The 21,266-nt window shown below is 39.1% G+C and overlaps 1 protein-coding gene and 1 long non-coding RNA gene across 22 annotated transcripts in view; one reads left to right on the top strand and one right to left on the bottom strand.

The window, feature by feature from the left end:
* The window catches only part of ZBTB20 (zinc finger and BTB domain containing 20), a 477,873-nt gene that overhangs the window by 48,090 nt on the left and 408,517 nt on the right, over positions 1-21,266 (top strand). The window lies entirely within an intron of this gene.
* LOC130255859 (uncharacterized) lies at positions 10,851-18,811 on the bottom strand. Of its 3 annotated transcripts, XR_008841017.1 has the most exons (4): positions 18,459-18,770; positions 15,031-15,162; positions 14,391-14,683; positions 12,806-13,414 (listed from the first exon to the last, which is right to left on the bottom strand). It is a non-coding gene; the product is annotated as an uncharacterized LOC130255859 (long non-coding RNA). The 3 variants fall into 3 exon arrangements; XR_008841021.1 differs by lacking the exon at positions 15,031-15,162 and having other exon boundaries at positions 10,851-13,414; positions 18,459-18,811; XR_008841016.1 differs by having other exon boundaries at positions 14,391-15,162; positions 18,459-18,811.

Genomic DNA, 21,266 nt, shown 5'->3' with positions numbered 1-21,266 from the left:
TGCGTGCTTATTCCTATACTAGTATTTACTAGTAGTGCATTTGGAAAAAGTCTGAATGTATAAATGAATAATGAGTTTGGGTAATGGTTGAACTTCTTCAAAAAATGTTAAAACTTAGTCTTGTTCTCATTCTCCAAACTGTTCTGCTACCACATTAGTAGGAACAGGCCTTTATAAATTTGCCTGTGTTTCTTATTCAGAAAGAATTGCAAACTTCCTGTGTTTCCTGAGGCCATAGATACTATGTATTTATGTCTCTTTAGGACATGATTGTTGTTTTATAGCTGCGTGTCAAGTAGGTGGACTTTAATGGATGGGAAGAGCCTTTATGTTCTTTTATGTGGAGTGCTTTCAGATCTGCAGGGCACTGTGAGGTTTGGGACTTGCCCATAGGGTCACTGTCTGCGTTACACTTCCCAGCCGTGCACGTGTTGGCAAAAGCAGCACGGCAGCATCTCCTCTGCTCTGGGTCTCCTATTTGAGATGTATCAGACCACCCTGCTGGCCAGCTGTGTCTTCTGTGTGTGATCCTGGGAATCAGACACCACAGTGCTTAGCAGTATCTGCAGGGTATCTGCCTCCAAGTGAAATCCTGAGCTCAGGGAGATCTCTGCCAGCAGGCATCTTGTCTGGAGTGACAGCCCAGGTAACAGAACTGCTGTGCAAAGTCTTATACATTGGGACAGATGAGGTGCCTGTCTTCTAGGCAGGCAAAAAGCTATGAAGTCTGACTTGGGAAATCACTTCTCTGCAGTGTTCTTTCATGATTTTTGCCACAGACTAGAGCAATCCATTGAGACATTTGAGACACTCAGACAGCTAGAAGCTCCCAGCCCTGCTGCCAACATTCTTACCTGACCTCATGATAAACATTCTTCCTCAGGTATTTGCCCCAAACATCTGAAAAGTGCTTCAGGCAAGTAATGTGGCAGGTGGTAACTTGGTTCTCTTGGTGGTGGTAACCCAGCCTGCTCCACCCCAGCAGCTGTTGCCAAAACACTGACCCTGGCAGGATCTGCAGCTTCTCCTCAAGACAGGGGGGAGACTCAAGGCAATGGGGCAGGGGCCATGGGGATGAGCAGGGAGTGGGATGGGGTAAGGGAAAGGGGTTTTGAGGGGATGAGGAGGGCAGGGAGGGACTGAAGCAGGGACCAGTGCCGTGGGATTAGCCATGGCAGAAGGGCGTGGACAGTGATTTATTTGTGTAAATAGCTGCTGGAAAGGAGAATCTGCATTAGAAGGTTGGGAAGATGACAGGGTGGAGAGGTCTGTTCTGAAGGGGAGGAAGGAACAGTACAGACAGTCTCCACCTGTGCACACTTGGGATGCATCACGGAACTGGGAGATGTCATTGCCAATGTGTTGGTACCAAGAAACTTCATTGCTTTTGGAAGAGCTGGAAAACATTGAAAGTGAATGGAGTTGAGGCCTCCTTATTAGATTTTCTGCTCTCTTAGTGCAGTAGTACAGTCATGATGAATGTGTTAACAAATTCATCAAGTTTTTGTTAAAAACCAAAATACTGTGCCCTGGTGCAGTTCATTTCCAGCACTCTACCTTTGTTGCTGCTTTCAAGGAGTTTCATACCTTTTACTCATTTTTCTTTCCCTGATAGTGAGCAGATGACCAGTTTTCTTTTTATTTTCTGCTGCTACTTTGGTGAGACTTGTTGCTGGCATCAGGCTAGTGGAAAGATCTAGTAGGTATTGGATTCTGTTCTAAAGACTTTCTGTTTTTTGGTGGATGCTTCACATCAACTTTGACAGCACAACCCATAATTTGTCTTCTTAAATCCTGAAACTTGCCCAAATTGAATAAAGCTGAAAGATTACTTCCTCTGTTCTTGGAGCTACACATCTCTATTTAGAAACCTTAAAAAGATGTTTTACTCCTTGTTTGTCAAATATTGCTAATGTGTATCAAGCTTATAATTCACAGGAACTCTAGATCCTTTTCTGAAAAACTGCAACCTATTCAGTTATCACCATTTTGTATTAGTGTCATTAATAATTCCTGCCCAGGTGCATTATCTGTAGTTCTACTGCACCTCATCCAGTGCCACTTGAGGTTTCTTTTATTTGCCAAGGTAATTTTGAATTTTATTCAGCCACTCATTGCCCTCCTAGGTTCATTTTTCTACAGGTTTAATAAAAATGTTTTCTATTTCATCATCTAGGTTATTAATAAAAACATCAAATAGAACAAAACTTAGGGCAGAAACCCAACTGATGCATTCATGTATTTTGATAATTACTGCATGGATTCCCTTATCCAAAATAGATTTGCATCTGTATGATATCATGCATATGCTTGTTTTGCTCCTAGCTTGCATATAAAAATATGTAAGATGTCAAAGGCCAAAATAAAGTCAAGGTACGTGACATTTGCTTTCTATGATGTTTCTTTTCTTGTTGAGAAGGAAACTAGGCTGTTTTGGCATGATTTGTTCTTAAATCAGTGTTGAGTGTTACTCATCTTTTATACTTAGGTGCTTAAAAGCTGGTTTGATTCATTGTGCACTAGTTTTTCTGGGAATTAAGCTTAAATTCTGTGGTTTGGAATTTCCTAATTCTCCTTTTTTTTCCCCTCCTCTCTTTTTGCATAGTATGTGCTAAATTTATTCTTTGAGTCTTTTGTTGTCTTTTACAAAGTCACAAAGTCTACTTCAGACAATTCTTTAAGGAGACCAGGATAAATTCATATACAAATGACTTGAAAAATATTTAACTTAGCTTAGTACTCTCTAATTTGTTTGTTCATACCATACCCCTCTTTGTGGGTATTGAGTTAGAGAAGAATTATCCATGTCTCTCCACTTGAAATTTTGAATGAATGATGGTAAAAAAGGTGTTAAGCCTTTCAGCCTACTCACATCATCTGTCAGTTGAACTTCCTCTACATTGATTACAGAGCCACATTTTTCCTCATCTACCTAAATGTGCTAAGAGAATGGATTCTTGCTATTCTGGACATTCCTTGTTAATTTTGTGCTTTGGACCATTATGATTTTGTCTCTACATGTTTGTGTAATTTTTATACTTATATATTCTGATACTCTGTTTGCTTCAAGATTTTCTTCCTGTCTTGGTAGTTTGTACTTTAGTGATGTCAAAACCCTGCTATTCTCTTTCTTTCCTCTTTATTAGGATAGCCTGTGCTTTTGTTATTACTATATTATTATTGTTGTTGTTGTTATTTGTTTCATTATAAATTGTTGTTTAGACTTAGCTGTTAGATTTTTTTTTCCCACCTGCCACTTTTAGTCCTTGTCAAAGACCTTCCAGTAGGTTGGCAAGTTAGTGCCCAGGCATCCTCCTCCTTTTGTGAGAGGTGAATGTCCTCTTGTCTTTAACCACATTTCCCATGGTCAGATAAAGAAAATATCTCGTTAGAGGTGCCAGTTGTATCCATGTGTGATGCAGTTATCTCTAGTCTTTGTGTCCTTGCCTGATCCCTGCCTCTGCTGTGAGGACAATGGACAATGAGGAGCACTGATTCCTTCAGCCTTGCTTCTAGAAAATGGTAGTCACTTTTGAGCCTTGGTAGCCTTCAGGTGTTTTTTTGTAGATTTTTTTGTTTTATATTCCTTATGAGCTCTTTGTTGTACTTTCTTGCTGTGTCACCTCCCTGAATTGGGATGTTCAGAAGAGTACCCTGGCCTCACTTAAAAGCCATTTAATTCCTTTGTAATCTGAATTTATTGACCTAAAAGTGGTTTCTATTATCAATATATCATATTTCTTTTCCTGTATTTCTGGTTTCCATTTTCTTTTTAAACCCCCTCTTCTTTTCTTCTTTAAAATTATTTCCTTTCTCTTAGCTTGCACATTCCTTGTGGCAAGTGTTTGTGTTTTCTCATGTCAGCTATGTCTTATTAGACTCACTTTTCTTCTCTCACTTTTCCTCAGATATAATTTTCTGGAAGTTTGTAGGGGTTTTGGAGATCAGTGCCATTGCAACCATATATGGTTTCCTATAATTGTCCTCTAAAACAAAACTTTTTTTCCTGGTTTCTGTCCCAGCTTTGTGTGAGTCTTCTTGTTTGAGTAACTTTTTTCATGCTTATTTTCTGTTTCAGCCTGTTGTGAACCAGATGAAGGTTGAATGCTCTTTACCAAACTTTAGTCACTTAATAGCCCACTTCAGAGCATTTGAACCCTACCTCTAAAGGCAGTGACAGATTTCTGTCATCCTAAACATGTCATGTTGCTACAAATGTTCAGAGGCTTGTATGGAGGGGGGAAATCTTCCATGCAAGCAGATATTCAGTAGTCCTTGATTTAGCACTTGGAAAGTTGGAAGGACATCTGAATATGAATGTGTAAGTTTTTCAGGTTTTTCCATTTTTGCTGTTGTTGTTTTTGTTTGATTGGTTTTGGTTTGGGGTTTTTTTGTGGTTTTTTCCTGCTTTGTTTTGTTTTGTTGGTTAGTTGGTTGCTTGCTTTTTAATACCTAATAATTGGAAAATTCCAGAGAAGATAATATTTAAAGTGCCTGCACAACCTGATTGCTTATGTTAATTCCTTTAGAGACCAACTGCTATAAATGATGTTTGGGTACAGGTTACTTAATTTTAGTCATCTTCAAGGAAAATGCAGTCGAGACAGCTATTTAGTCTCCCTCTGTTATCAGTGGAGAGGAGGAGAAATACCTCTAGAGAGCTATTCATCCTAAATATATTACAGTTTTAGGATGGGATTAATGGTTCTCTGGAGATGATTATGGTGGCTTCAGTTAGATATCTAACTTTTAGGAAGATAATAGTTAGATAATATGCATTTTGGTCCCATGCCTGATCAGATTTACTGGAAGAATATTTCTACAGTCCCAATATACAACACAGAAAGCTACCATGCTTTCTTTTATTTTGTAGAGATTTTGCATGCTTTAATTTTCCAGAGTTTGGGAGAGTTGTATCTATTTTAAAATATTTCCTTTTTAAAATGTTGCTTTGTCTCCTTACCTCTTTGATTGTAATTTGCTCCTTAGTTTGGTTTGTGGTGAAGAAACTGTTTGGATTCTTAGTTTCTGTGTGGTCCCTGTCTTTTGAGACTTCCCTTCAGCCATTTGCACTTGAGTATTGCAGGTAAATACTGTTCTATGTCACCTTCCTCAGGGATGACATGAAGACTAATTAAATACAGGTTTGAGTATACTAAACTCTTGTCTCCAAGTTAGTACTTTTAGGTGGATATTTGTACTTTTATTTCAGAGTATTTCATGATGCAGCAGCTAAAAATAAGTGATCCTGAACAACATTAGACATATTTGTTGATTTTTGGGGAAGAGCTAATGTCATTTTGGTGTTGCACAAGTTTCCCTCTTCATCTCTGTAAAGCCGTAAGGTGTCCATGACACTATTATTCTGGCCACCCTGTTGCCAAAAACTTGTCAAGAATTCAGTGGAGAACTCAGAGAGGAGCAACAGAAGTTAAGAGGCTGAAGAGATTGAAATATGAGCAAAGATTACAAGATTTTAATGTGTACAGTTTGGACTAAATGATGACTAAGACATATGATAACAATCTACAAGTATTTGAAGGGTGTAAAATATTAAGACAAAAAAGGGATTATTTTAAGATTTTCAAAGGAGTAAAACTCAGCAAGGAAGAATTTCAGCATGAATCATAAAAAACTTCCTGAGACTTGCATGGGCTGAAGTCCTGGAGTGTATTCTGCATGAAGGTGGTAAAAAGCCTGCACTTTTGTGTAGCCCAGAGATCACACACAAGAGCACACCAAAGCTCTCCAGTCTAGTGCCATGCATTTCCAGGAGCTGCCAAGACCAAGGGATGCTGTCAGACTCTGGGCAAGCAGGGCACCTGTGTCCCAAGCTGGGCTTTCCCAAGGGCTTCTGCAGGATGAGCTGCAGCATGGAGGGTTCCTTCTGGTGGCAGCAAGCTGCCCTCAGCTGCTGTTCTTATGGAGAGGCCCTTTTTCCATCATATGGCTGGACGTGCACCCGTCCATTTGATAAGCGTAGGCAGGATCAAGCTGTCACTAACAGAATATATGCAGAAGACTAAAGGAAATGTAATGAAGAATAGCATTTTGGAATATCCTGGCAAAGGATTAACATGACAGGTTAGGTGTTTTCTTTTTCCTTTTATCCTCTTCTTTCATCTCTGTAAGTTGGTGCAATCACATTAAAAAATGTTTTTCGTAGACTTTTCCCTGCAACTCAAGAGTCATCAACACATACTTACTCATTCTGATAAAGGCTGCGAATTTACACTGTATGTTTAGTTTAGTTAGGAGGTTCTAGTGAATTGTAGTGGACTAATTTAAGTCTAAAAATATTAAACTGTCATGACCGCTGTATAATTGGGATGGCATTTTTGCTAAATAGGGACTTCTTTACTGTTTACAGCTGGTTTTGCACTCGTAACAGATACAGACAGAAGGAGCGAAGACTACAGTTCTTGCTCCCCCCTCTGCCCTCTGTTCCTCTTTTTTTTTTTGCCTGTGTGCAAAACCATCCTGCATGCCAGCTTGGGAAGCTGGCATCCCTCCTGTTAAGACCAAACTTGCTCTCTGTTGCAGTATAAATAGTGCTTGCTTCCAACTTCAGAGCAGTACCCAGCATTGCATGCATACTGTAATTCACTGGGAAGCAATAGCTCTGTTAAAGGGTTTTCTGTGCATAGAATGGGTTTGTGTTTGTGGCTTTGAATTCACCGGGCAACTCTGAGCAAACTTCTGGGAATAGGCCCTTCAGCTTGTGTGATATCAGGTTACTGTAATATTTTGGTTCTGGAGTGGCTGAATATAAGGAGGTCCTACTTCACAGGTGTGTACTGGAGAAAACAAACCAAATGCCGTTCTTTATAGTACTCCAGACAGAAATCTGGGAGCATGCCTAACTTCAGTAATTTTTAAACTTTAAACTTCTGGAAGTGGAGGGGGAAATTGCACCAGGTGAACCAGATATGTTTTGAAATGTCCTCTAGTATGCTAGACTGGGGATTTTGATTTCATAAAAGCACCTGGTTGAGCAAAACAGGAGACTGGTTGGTATGACAGAGACCAGAAAGGAAGGCTGTTGAGGGAAGGCAGAAGGGATGGGCCATTTTCAATTACCAAAGAGATTTGTTCCAGAAAGCCACTGCAATCTTTGCTGACAGCACGTGAAGTGTTGCTGTGACCTATTTAGTACTTGTGCTATTGAAAAACGTCTTTGAAAAAGTTATATGATGGAAAGCAGTCACTGTTTTCCTTAGATTCACTAGATTCACTAGAACTCCTATCTTCCCAAAATGCTGGCGTGTCTCCTCCAGTTATACTCTAGGGAAGAGCCTTTCCATCCTTAGCTATCTGTCACATGTGGCCACCTACAGCCTAACATCTTAAGAGTAAGAATTATTTAATCCTTTTGGCAGTTGTTTCATTTTCCAAGTGTGGATGATCTGCTTCTGCACCATCAGCCATTGTTTAACTTCAGTCTGGATGCACCAGAGCAAGTGTTGCTGAGAGGGATGCTGGGTTTTGAGGTTATGCCGTGTTGCTACAGATCATGTCACCTCAGTGGGTAAACAGTCCAAAAATAAAACCAGCAAATGATACAAAAAGGAATCTGGTTATATTTTTATATCTCATTAAGTTTCGCTCCTCCTTCTCATTTTATTGGCGGAGATATCAGGGGAGGGTACATCTCCATCAGAGAAGAGGTGAAAAGATTTGTGGTAGCTGTTTGGCTGAACAACTTTTTTTTTTTCCTATGAGGATTAAGTAGGAAGGAGTTTAGGATCTCCCACACCAGTCTCATTTGAGGAAATCTTTATTTTATCATATTTAGAAAACAGCTGCTGATTTAAGATTTGTTACTAGTAGCCTGCCTGGGGGTTCTTTATTTAGTTACTCGCTCAAAGAGCTGGTGTCCCAACCTGTCATTTGACTGAGACACTTGCTTAATGTTGCTGGAATCCAAAGGTATAGGTGAGTGGACTGTCTTTTGAACCCTGAACTTGCCCTGTGTGGAAGTGACAGATAAGCAGGGGTTGAAAAAAGGTGCAATTCCACCAACATGGGCTTTGAGGTTAACACGTGGTTTGTCCCAGGAGCTCTGCATGACTTTAATTTATATCTGCAGAATACTGGCTACAAGAGCCTCTTCTCTTCAGTCCCCATGTTTGTGTTAGATTAATAGCTAATCAATAATGTTATCTTCTGTTATTTTTGGGGTGTCCCCGACTGCCTACTTGTCCATTCCAGCAGGATAGCCAAGATATGGCCAGACATTTTGTAGGAACTCAATCAGCATTCTCCATCCAAACACTTAGTGCAGCCTAAGTCAAGAAAGGCAGTAGGAAAGAATATTGCATGCCTTTGGGTTTGTGCCACTGAGCATTATCTTACTTACCATGAGGGGTTTGTTATTTTTCCCTAGCTTTGTGCTCCAGCATGCTCAGCACCTATGTGGTTAATGGTTTTTCTGGGAGTGAATTATATCTGTCAGGATAGCTAAGGCCCTATCCTGGATATGCTTCTGCATCATGTTTAGAGTTCTTTCTCAGATTATGGTCCAGCCAGCTTTTGTTGCTTTGAAGTTGGAATGGAGAACCTTTTCTTGGGTTCATCTGTAGTAAATATTTTGATCTTGAGAAACTTGTTTTTCAGACAGTAGCTATGGGTTTGATAGAATGGGAGTTGTTATGACTCTCTTTATAACCATAGTCCTGTGCTGTAAGAGTTCTGTTTGTCTCATGTCCCCTACTTAGGATTTTTATGTAGTTATTTATACCATGCCTACTGAATCTGGGATGCATGCAGAAGGGGCGTGACTCTCCAGTGTTTGGATCTGCAAACATGATGGTGCAGGGAAAATTGTATTTCATCAACTGCTTCATATATTCTGTATTAAGATATTGCTGAAAAGTAGAAGCCTTGAAAGGCAGAAGTATTGGCTTTTTTTGTCTCTTTAATACTCAAAGCACTGAACTTAAGCCCACTTGAACTCAGTAGCTAGAGGAAAACATGAGATTTCCCTAAAGTAATTTCTATTTGTTGATACTGTAAGATGGCCTTGCAAAGGCCGAAAATTGAGCTATTCCCAGTGAAAGAGTTAAAAAAACCCCAAATTACAGAAATCCTTTGGTGTGTAGAAGTTGGGACTATTTTTTCTCTGAAAACACCACTGTTTCTGTCACTTCACTACAGGTTTCTTTGTACAGTAGACAAAATGACATAAGGAAAATAAATAACATTACATCTGTGATTTAAAAAACCCCAGTATTTCTTTTGTTCCAGCTAATCTATACTGTTAATTCTAAAAGTTAAATAGATATTTTTCTAAAAACTTAGTATGTAGTTCATGCATTTTCATGGAATGTCCTTAACTATTCACTGACTCATTCTCTATTCATTTATAGCTAATATATGGCACTTTTATTGTGGTTTCTAAAGTATGGAGGTTATGTGAGTCAGATGCAATTGAGAATAGAGATTATCTTTAAATAATCAAAAACATACTTTGCCAAAAAGTACTAAAAAAAAGAAAAAAACCATCCAGTGTTCTCAAAATATGAAGTGCTTTCTAAAAAGGCTTTTTTTTCAATAAATAAGGGAGAAGAAATGTTATGTAAACCTAAGTGTTTGGCAGACATCTGTTTACTTCCTCCAAGGAGACAAGGGGTTTTAATATTTTCTGAGCTCATGAGAAAGGCACATCCTTGAGTTCTTGCACCAAGGCTATGATGGAAGCATTTTTTCCTTGAAAATTTTCAATAAGAAGACATAAGGTTAGAGGTGGCATGAATGATAACTTTCTTAAAGAATGTAATCAAGGACGTTATGGAGAATGTGGGCGTTTGGATCTCTCCCTCATAAAGGGGTGGAAAATTAAACAACCAAACACCCCTATGCATCCCCCTCCTTTTTTTTTTTTTAAATTCTTCATTTTCCTTCTTAAGCTGGTTCTTGTTGTTACAAAGTTTTTCATTAATGATACAGTGTTAGTAAGGGCAATTGTTAGGTTTTTTTGCTGTGACTTTGAAGTTCCTTTGTTGTGACAGCTGCTAGGCTGGCATTTCCTGGACATCAGTGGGATATGATGATAGCTTCCCTTCTTTCTGATGGATTTTCTCAGAAAGGATAGCAAACTGGCAGACTTGGATTCCTGTATGTAAAAAACCAGACGTGGATTGTAATGGGCTAGAGTTGGAAGGAATACGGCGATCCAAAGAATTATCTTCTGTTTGGTAACATAATGAGCAGCTTGATCTACAGGCAGAATCAAAAAGATCTCAGATTTAGGAAAATATTCATCCTTCTGCTTGCATCCCCCCTTCCTCCCCTCCCATCCCCACACCCCTTGTTTTCTTTTTTAAGAGTTTGGTGCAGCAACAAGTGGTGCTGGCCTGTCAACCTGATGCCAGCCTAAGTAGAAGCCACATTATAATAAATGCATATTTTTACTATCAAAAGACACCATATTGTTGGCTTAAAAAATTTTCAAACAGCCTTGCACAGAAGGCTTTTCAACAATGTATTAGACCTCATATTTTTCAATTACAATGGAGCTTGTTTTGCTCTGCTTATATTTTTTAATAACCCAAGGAGCAAATATGTCTTGGTTTTGAGCTTTAATCTGGTGCTTTGTGTACTCTGATGACCTCCTAATCACACTCTCCATGACATGTCAATCTGCTCCAATGGAAAGTGGGTGATTTGGGCTGTCATTAAAGTGTTGATATGCTCATATATCCTGTGCACTTAGGACAGAGGAGTTCAAAGAAATGCATTAACCAAAGGAATGTAATGTTATGGGAACCCATAATTCAAATATCAAGTGTCTCTTAGTTCATGAGTTGTTCTGTATCTGTTTTGTGACTTTAAATTTGAACACCAGGTGTGAAGATTCCTTTTTATTTTTATTTAAACAAAAACAAACACAAAATATTTCAGAGCTGATGCAGATGATGAAATGTAAAGATGTGTGATGTTTTTAATAAATAGTCAGGGTGATTATGTCGAAACAAGGAAGGGGTTTGTAGAATGTGGTTTTGGTTTACAGTGCTCCCCTTTCATAACTATATAACTATCTGCCTCTGGCATGTTCCTTAAAATCTGGTGAGCCTACACTTCAGTCTGTAACCTTTACTGCTACACTGGTGTTTCCTTTGCTGAGCTAATGGGATCATCGAGATCCCACAAGCTGTCAACATCTGCAGTGTTACCCTTCATAAAAACTGGAGGGTAGGAGTGACTTGTTACCAAATGGAGACTGCTCTAGTGTGCAGTTTGAGAGGCACGACGTGAATGTGAGTCTCAGGGCAAGGGTCTGCTCCCCCAGATACTGAAAGGACTTTCCCTGTGGTCTGAGGTGTGTTACCCAATTGTTCTGCCTGGGATTTCCCATCTGGAGTGTGTAGGTAATGACACCTGCCTTCCTGGTGTCTGAGGACTGTCTAAAGGACCACTTTCACCTTCATAATCCAGCACCTTTTATGCTATTGTTTAGTGAGTAAGACATAGATTTATGACTCTGTGGTATTACTGTTGCATGAGGAAGGCGTGGTCCCAACATCTGAAATACACTTTCCTGGTTTTCCCTGAGAAACAACATCATAACATTTAAAACATTACTGAATCTTTCCTCTGAAATGTTTTACTAAGGTTTTTCATTAACTATTCTGTTTTTAGCAAGAGATTAAGAGACATGGATTCTGGGTCTGCATCTCAATCCATCCTTGGCTTGCTAGAAATCCTGAGCAAGTTAATTTGGCTGCCATGCACTGAATCTTGACAGATCTCCTTGGGGCTTCCTGTTGAATACTGTGGTGAAGACAGAGGAAAACTTGCCCATGGATACAAACTTGAGGTCTTAAAATTGCTGTTCCACTTTTCCTGTCCATAAATTGGTTACAAGGGTGAAAATAGAATAATGATCTATATAGAATTTTAATCATTTGCACACCTCAGAGAATATATAATGTGGCTTTAAGAGTTATGAATGTTTCTTTTTGATGCATGGTATTGGACAAGGGATTAAAGGATCAGGAAGGTTGAACTCAGGTTGGTGGTTCTTGTGGTTTTGTGGTCTATTGCTCAGACTTTTTTTATTTTGTTCTGGAGTTGGGGTTTTTTTGTGCTTCATTTTGGTGGTGGGTTTTGTAAGTTTTTTCTTCTTAATTTTTTTTTAAAATTTTTATTTTAGATGCTTTTTGAAGAAAATAAACTTGAAGCTCCTTGTGTAGGCTGTTCTTGAGTTGTGGTGTAGATGCTTTGAGGTTATAAACCACAGAGGAAGTTGGGATAAAATAGCTACTTAAAAAGAGATTAAGGGATTTACTTCAGTGCCTCTATGGGTTATGATTTAAAGAGAGAAGGACCTAATTTTTCACATTACAGCTGGTTTTATTAGCTACAGGTTTTAACTTTTTGGAAAGATTCTCACATCTTTCTATCAGCCAATTTTGGGAGTTAATCCAGACCAGTCAACAGAACTGTATGTTGCACTTGATTTCTTGGTAATTTTAAAAGCCTTTCAAAGTCTAATCTGTCCAGTATAGCTCCCTAGTCTTTTGCCACAGATGGTATTGATCAGCAAGAATAACAGATAACTATACTTAAACTCCATTTTCCAGAGTAAAAAAAAAAGAATTTGAAATTGGGGTGTGGAGGGAAGAAGGCATAAACCAGAATTAAATACAGAATGATGACTTCGGATCAAAAGACTTGAAACTTCTACTTGTGGTTAGTTAATATTTTCTTTTTCCTGCAGAGTTATGTTTGGGACTGGAGCTGAACTTTGTCTTCCAACTTGTTTTGCCAGTGTTGATCACAGCTTTGTCAATCTTTGAGTTTGCTGGCACCCTCAGAATTTTAAGACCACAGTACTCAATGCACTATTTTTGTAGAGATTCTTTACTGGAAACTGGTTTCTATGTGAGAGATAAATTGAGGATGGCATGACATTGGTCAGTTGAAATTGAAAGCTCAGTACTATTATCACTTCAGTAAGTGGAGGATTTTTCAGTAGTCCCAAAAGAACAAAATCACATGCTAGGTAGTTGATGTTTGTGTTTGAAAGAGTTTTCTCATTGGTTCTTACTCACTTATATTTGCCTATCCTGTATGAAAGCCACCTTGAACCTTCTTAATTTTTTTTTTTTTTTCACAAAAGCTTTGCTCTAGAATTGGTCTCCATTTGTAGACATTTATTTTGTCTTTTTCAAATGTCGGCTCCGTATTTCAATAGTAGATTCAATCATGCCTGAAGTTCTTACAATCCATTTTCAGTAGTGATCATCTGTCTGTCTGTCTGAGTGCCCTCTGCAATTATTTTTTGGGCTTGATTTGTCTTGGGATCAGACATAGCCAAAGTCTCTTTTGAAAATGAGTTGTAAATGTGAGGTTTCTGTGCTGGCCCATATGCATCCCTCCTGTTCATCTGTGTTTGGGCTGCTTGTCTTGCCTGGGAAAGAGAAAAGAGAATTTGACTGATCCTGTGAACACAGTTGCTTTCTTTCCTCTTTGACATATTGCTATTTCTTAGACTAGTTGGAATGTTCTTCAGTGGGTTCCTGTGGAAGTCATTCAGTGGTAAAAATGTTTTCTTTCTTGGGAAATGTTTAATAAACATGAACAGAAATCCAACACAATCCAACCCCCAGTGGTTTCTCTCATGTAACTTTTCCTTATTTCTTACATTTCATTGTACTTGCTTTTAACCAAAACCAGCTAGCTTTGAGTCTACATTAAGCCCACATTAAGGTCTAACTTCAAATTTTGGTCTAGAGTTTGGAAACAGGAATGTCTGATGTTCAGAGAAATATATAATTTTTTTTTCTGTGTAAATTAAACCCTAGCTGATGGATTAAGTGGGGTTTTTTTTTAAGGTAAATGGGGATAGTAATGGTGTTGGAAAACAAGTGGCAAGGACAAAAGCTTTGAATTAAGGCTGTAGCCCAGAAGTGTTAAAGTTTCTTTCTCATTTTAAACTTCTGGAAAGTTTTAGTTGAACATGAGAGTTCAAAGTACAAATAAGAAAATAAATTAAGAAATTTTTCAGGTTAAATATTTTCAATCTTTTTTTATCCATACTGCCTTCCAGCATCCTGTGTTTTCTCTTTGCATTCCATTCCCTAAAAGCCTCTTCTGGTTTCAGAAGCTGTTTAAATGCCTATTTTATGACTAGTATAATATTCAAAGATCTCACAACTTTTGTGGTACTGAAACTATAGTATTCCCTTCACTGCATTCCTCTCAAAGTGAGGGAGAGGCACAGATGAGAAAAGTAGCTTCTGTGCATGTGTCCTGTAGGTTTTATCCAATACACCATAAATTAAATCCTAACCCACCTTTGGCTTTCAGCATGGGAAGCCCTACCAGCTAGGCTGAAAGCAAATAATTGTTCAGTCTTCAGTGACAGGGAGTGATACCCCTCTTACCCTGGTGTTTACTAGCAGAACTTTAACATGGTTGGTTGTGCAACACTGCTGGGGAGGCAGAGCTGTTATTTTCATTTCTTAGATGACAAATTGAAGCATAAGGAGGTTGCCACTTGCCACAGCATTTGTGCAGAGCCTCTGGGTGAACCTGATGCTCCACAGCCTATGGCTGGTGCTCCAGAGCATTGATCATCCTTTCATGACAAGCTATTAGTACATACAGCATGTGCCAAGCCGTTGTGGAGAGATCTATCACAGCCACTTAGGAAATCTTTTATACAGTTCTCTCACTCCTAGGGAAGAAAAAAACATGTTAAGTTTCATCTGCTTTAAAGTGAGGTTTCTGTGCTTATATGTTAAAACAGAACCTTGTTTGTGTTGTGGAACCTCAGAAAAGTTCTAACCTCTACAAAGGTTTGTACTTCAGAGGTCTGTTTGGCACCTTTACAGAATCCCTTTCAAGCATACACCTTCTCGAGTGAAAATGCACTATAAGCTTGCTGTAAAAGGGAACTGATGGAGATTGAGAACAGGAATTTCCTGCCCAGGTGACACCTAGAGGGCAGGTTTGGGATATGGACAGGCATTGTTCTTGGAAGCACTTTATGTCTGCTAAAGAAGAGGGAAAACTGAAACTTACCTTCTTACTTATCTTACTTATCTTTTATGAAATAAAAATACTGGAAATCAGAAAGATTTTGCCAGCTGTGAGTGCAAAAGTCCCAGCAGGATGCATTTTACTGGAGGCCCCTGGTCCCACGTTGTCATTATCCTTCAAGGTGCGAGACAAACCAGGAATGTAAAGCGTGCGTGCTTGATTTTCTCCACCTACCCTTTGCATCCCAAGGCTTTTATTTTCAAGAAGCCAAAAAGAAATTGAGATTTCAGCTGTACTGTTTAATGACTAAATCAGAAAACTTGATCTCTGGTTGGTTCTGCTATATCCCTCTGAAATGAATGTACAGTGAAAACAATAGATCTGGTGGAAGTCCACTTGTGCAGTCATTATAAGTTGGTGAAGGGCTGGCTCTGCAACTTCTGAGTTTGGAACCAAGGCCTCATTCCAGCTCTCATTGCAGAAGTGAAAATTTCTGATTTAGCTTTAGTAGCATTGGGCCCTGTATAAACCTTTGTGGTACTTCTGAGATGCCTAAAAATTCTGGTGATGATTTGTTATGTCAGCTGGTCCCCCAGCTGTTCCTATCACCTTCCCTCTACTTCAATCTCCCTGTGTTTACAAGGGTGCTAAAGAAAGCTGGGCCAAGCCTAAGGTCTCCTGGGCCACCCAAAGGTCTGTTTGGACCTCTGCCTTCCATTAGAGTCTCTTTCATGTTTTAAAGAAAATTATACTTACTTCCCTTAAAGTTTCAATAACTTTTGAGTGAAGCTTGGTAGCCAGAAAAAGGACCTGCAAACAGATGTGTGCAAATACTCTTGGAAAGAGTTATCTCCTCAGAAAAACTAATATTTAATGGTAATATATGGTAGTATTGCCATTAGTGGAGATTGAATTTGGTTTCAGTGGGGTTTTTACTGGCTGGGTTTTTTTTTCCCAGTGTTTTTTCAGATCTTATGAGTGATTCCCTGGGTTTTATAGCATTCATTTTAAAAAACCCCAAAAAACAAAAAATCGAAACAAACAAAAGCCATCAAACCAAGACCCAAAAAAAATCCCACCCAAAAACCCAAGAATGATCAGCTGCCTTATAATCAAGTCACTTTACATGAGATAGGGACCAGCCATGTACAGGTTCTCCTTTTAAACAAGACAGCAAAGTCTCTGAAACAAGGAGAGAATTCTGCTCTGATCTAGAAAATGCTGAAGCAATGCTTTCAGCAATAAAGGAAAACAAAGTTTCATAAAATGACTGTATTTTAACAAGATAGAGAATCACAGCTTCTACTATGCTGCCCATGAGGAGCAGTCAGTATTCTTTAAAAAGCAAGACTGTAGTGAATAAGGACTTTCTTTTTCTCCAACACTAAGTTAGAAGGACCTACTAAAAGAGAGAGAAAATAACTAAGTCCTTGAGCTTACACACATTTCTTGAAGGGAATTTGTGGAGTGAATTCAGCTGAGTGCAGGATGTGAGGAGACAGACCTGCTCACGGGTGAGGGACCTCCTGACTTAATGGACAAGCTCTGAAGTGCTCATGCACTGGAAATTGAATAATGGTTTCTACCACTAGCATCTTGCAATTCTGTAACTTTTAACCATATTAAGTACAAAAACTTGCAGGGAAATTTTTATTTTTCCAAGTGAAAGACCTTTTTCCAAGAGGTTTGCAATTATTTTAATAATCTACTTACTTAAGTACCATTCTGCTTGTTAACATTCCTTGGGCTGAGAAGGTGGCAATGCAGTTCTCTGAGAGGAAATTTTACCCAAAGTTCTGTATCTCTAGTATACTGCCACTGGCTTGTGCTACCTGAAGTGCACAGTAGGATTGCACTTTTTGTAGGATTATTTGTTTTTGTCTGCAGTGATGGTCTTAGAGAAAGGTCTGTCAAGTGAGGTCCTGAATGAGGCTGAAAGGATGGGAAGTATTACCAAGTAATGCTGCTTCTGAACGGATCTGACTCTTACTCCATTTTCTTTTCATAATGACTACAAGCAAAGGCACAGTTAGGCTTCTTCAGTGACATTTATTTGATCCTAGTTAAGTAGGGATTTTAAGAATTGTTCTTGAAGTCACTGTCTGTGCCAGAAGAGCATGAATTTAGACAGAGCATTGAAATAATATGAAAATATCCCTTGATCTTAGCAAAGTAGTATATAACCTGTCTAGGCACTGTTTGCTGATAATTTGCTTTTTAAGGTGTGCTCATATTCCATTCAAAAATATAGTTGAGAAGATACTAGAATTGCACAGAGGAATACTTAGAGTTCAGACAGTGGTGAAGTTAAGACTGGACATTTCATTGCCAAGGGGAGACTGGCAGCTTAAAATCATCACTTTTTCCTCCTTGCTGTTCTTAATTGTGTGCAGTGCTTTTATAGCTGAGTGCTAAAGAAAAGGATGTGTTATGTATGTTTGGTATACCATCAAGATAGGCAGTTTGCCTCCTTGTTTTGTGTGTTTTATACTGTACATTGATGTAGAAGAAGCAGTAGAAGAAGGAAAGAAGGAAAAAGCAGTAAGAAAAGTGGTAAAATATTGATTATGGAAGGAAAAAGTAAAGACATGCTCATAAAACTCTGAGCATTCATAGAGCATCTCAGGAGGAACATAAAAACCAGACCTCTGTCTATCTAATTCCATAAAAAAGGAATAGATTTCACATGGCATTTCATATCAAATGGCTTTATGCTATGACTTATGTGGATGTAGCAGTGGGATGCATGATATCTTGTAATAGTGGAGGAGCATATATTAGACTTCGTATTTTCTGCATCTGCTAGATTTTTTTTTCGTAGGCATTTGGCTTACGTTGGCTGACCCACACTTTTAAAAAAACTTACACCTTTGCATTTTCTCTCTTGGAAACAAAGTGGCATTTTTAAATGAAAAGTCATTTATCTGCTGCTAGCATTTTTTAGATTCAGGAAAATGAAACCTTGAATTAAATATAAAATGCATGTAAGTGGTCTACTGGTAAACTTTTGGAGCTATATTTCATCTTGCCCCATGATTCAAGGTCCTTAAGCATCTCCTTCAGGATTTGTTCCTCAGTCGTATCTGGTTATTTGTATATTTTTTGGCTACACTTCAGTGTTTTCATCCGTCCACAAGGCATCCATAGCAAGGGCAGAACTGTAGAAAGCCCTTCAGACGTCCCCCTGTGTGGGTGTGGAGCATCTTGTGAGGAAACCAGGATGTGGGTGAGAAAGAGAAGAAAGGCTTCTGTACATTCACTTTGGTTTGGGATTGGGATGCTCTTCTGAGTGTTTTCTTAGGAGCTGTGATGAAGACCTGGGATCTGTGCTCCTCATTCTAGTTCGTATCTCTGTGGCTTGGGAAAATCTGCCCTCCCCATTCTAACACTGGCCCTTGGAAGTGAGCCAGCAGAAGGAAGAGCATTCAGCAAAGAGCTGCTGGTTCAGCCTCCAGGACTGAGGTACTCACCGTGTGTGTGATGCATCCTCTCGCACACCACCTAACACGAAGAAAGGCAGTCATTGGTCCTGCTTTGTTGAATCCCACAAGCCAGGAACTGCTGTATTCATGATGAGCCAGGGCCCAGCCCTGCATGCAGTGGCAGAGGGTCCTCCCTGGTGCACCTCTGGGTGCTGGGGGAGGCAGATCCTGTGTGTGCTTTGCCTGGGCAGGGTAGTCCTTCAGACAGCTTTCTCCCGTCTTCCACCTCTCATGTCACCACTACCCCAAAGGTAAAACCTTAGTTTGGTTGCTGTTACTGAGTGGGTAATTTGTTATTACGTAGATTTTCTTTATCTGAAAGTCTGCTATTCGTTCTGGGTGGAGGTGTTTGGCTCCAGTCACATTTATCTGTCTGTGTCCACATTTCAAGGATTTCCATGGTATTGACATTTCCATTACTGGAATTTGAAGAATGTTCAATTATATAGAGGCCATGAAACATATTTACTTTTTTTCTTTTTTTTTTCCTAATGTCTGCCAACTGTTCTCTGCCAAACTTTAAACTAGACTGCCACAGCTCTTAAGATTTTAACTTTTTTTTTTTACATATTTGCTATATTGTTATATACACGTAGCGCACGCACAAATAAAAGCTCATACCATAGTATTAGAAGACAGGACCAGATTTTATCTGGAGGATTATTGTAGGCCTGTTTCTAATTTATATAATGTTTTTGTTAATAGCAATACCTCTTTTAAATGCCCAATAAAATACTGTAGCATTAATTTAAATAGATATTTCAGTCATTTTAGATATCCCCCCATTATAACAGGTCAAGCTTTTAACAGATGTCTCAATAACTTTGCTATTAGCAGGAATATTTCATGAATTAAAATCAGGCCTCTTTGTCTCTGTCACTCGTTGAAATGACCTACATATTTGGCAGATGGAGAGGACTTGCTTGTGCATTAGTATTGCTGGGGTAGGTTTTCTCAGCTGTGTATTTTTGGAGAAAAGAGAAGGATTTAACATAAGTTAACATAGTTTATTTTTTATTAATACCATACTTCAGTTGCTCTTTACAGAAAAATGATATTAGGCACATCTTGCCTTTTAAGCATAGAAAACATCTAGGACATTTCTCCTGGGCACCAGAGTACTGTCTTAATGTAAAGCTTTCAGTGAAGCAGTGGACAACTTTTTGCAAGCATGTAGGCTAATGGGGCTGGAGCAGAAGGTGCAATAACTCAGCTGCTGCAGAGGTCCTAGAAGAAATCTCCTCTGGAGACCTGAGCACTTTCCAAGTCTTTCTGGGGTGTTGATTTTTGTGATTAAGTATTTTCGTTCCCCTTCCTGGCATAAAGTGACTTTTTAAGCAGTATGTGAAGGGTTTCACCTAAAATGGCTCTCCAGCACGTTGTTGTGCTGGCACATGACTCTGTTTTCTTTGAAGAATCAAAAGGACCTCTTGAGCTGAACGATGGCAGCAGAGCCCGAGTCCTCCTGCAAAGAGGCAAACTCTAGAGAGAGAGATTTAGCTGTAGATGTGGCCTGGTTATCTCTTGCAGAATCACTCTCTGGTGTCCTGTGCATTAGCACAGGTAGAAAGGATTTCTTACTGTTTTTGTTGTAAGTTTGTTTGAAATGTAATTAATTACATAAGCAAGTAGAAAAGCTCCACACATGAATGTGCTGCCTGGGCAAGCGAAATATTCCACAGTCATTAATCAAGAGGTGGGATCAAGTGAAGTTACTTATGGGATACGTTTGACCCCCAATTCAGTTTATTCTAAAGGCCCAAATCAAGGAATGATACTAAGTTTCTACAATTTCCATTGAAATCAGAGAGAGCTGCAGCTTTTACTAATTCTCAAATTAGACTGTTTGCTGTCAAGTATATCAGTACTATCTGATCCAATTTAAGGGCATTTAGCCAACAAGTTCAGAAAACAGCAAAATTAGTATTTAGAACCATTACAATGGTATTATATTGCCAAGGATTCTCCCTGTTTGCGAGGAAATTTAACTTTTCCTGCCCAGTGAGAGCAGCCTACAGGCCAGTTGGCAGCCAGGAGTGCTTTACCAGTCATCTCTCAAACCTTAAGGATATTCCAGGAGCTGAAGTGGCAAATCAGGAAAGGTGTTACATTATCATAAACCTGTCGTAACATAGTACTGTTCTCCTGGCCAGGACTCCCTAGGACTCCAAATGGAAATACTAGTTGAATTGTTTATCTGATTATCGTGGTGGTGGTGATGATGAATACCACAGTTTTCAGCTCTTAACTAGTTGTTTAGGAGAATATGAATAAATTCATACGAGGAGCCTAGTTCCCCTTCTTGGAATTTTAGGTCTTTTCCTTACTTTATTCAAGTTGAATCCTAAGTCTTATGTGGAATGAGATGGCCTAGTACATTTGAACTCAAGTTGTACTGTTTTAAGGAGTTTCCAGGGATATAGGAGCTGCCTTAATTCCACCTGGCAAGCTCTGTTATGTGGTTTGCACCTGGGTGCATTGGAGGAAAGCAGCTGAAAAGAAGGCATACACCTTTTCAAAGTGAATATCAATTCTTGAGGTGAAAACAGTAAATCATTGGGTTAATAATTGTCTTCCTGGGTATTGTGCTGTCTCTGAAATGGGAAAGGAGATTTCTGATTTATTAGAGATTTTCCTGTAACAGGGATGGAAACTCAGCCCCATGGAATATCACTAGGTGTCTGTTGTTTGTGTGTCTAAGTAAAAGTGTTGTCTTTTAACTCTTTCTTGTCTTGTACAAAGAATGGCTGTAAGGAGTGTGAAAGACACTTTGACAGAGACAACAGGGGAAAGGAT

The sequence above is a fragment of the Oenanthe melanoleuca genome, chromosome 1, assembly GCF_029582105.1.
Source record: "Oenanthe melanoleuca isolate GR-GAL-2019-014 chromosome 1, OMel1.0, whole genome shotgun sequence".
Lineage (NCBI taxonomy): Eukaryota > Metazoa > Chordata > Aves > Passeriformes > Muscicapidae > Oenanthe > Oenanthe melanoleuca.
This window is presented reverse-complemented; position numbering and strand designations above follow the sequence as displayed.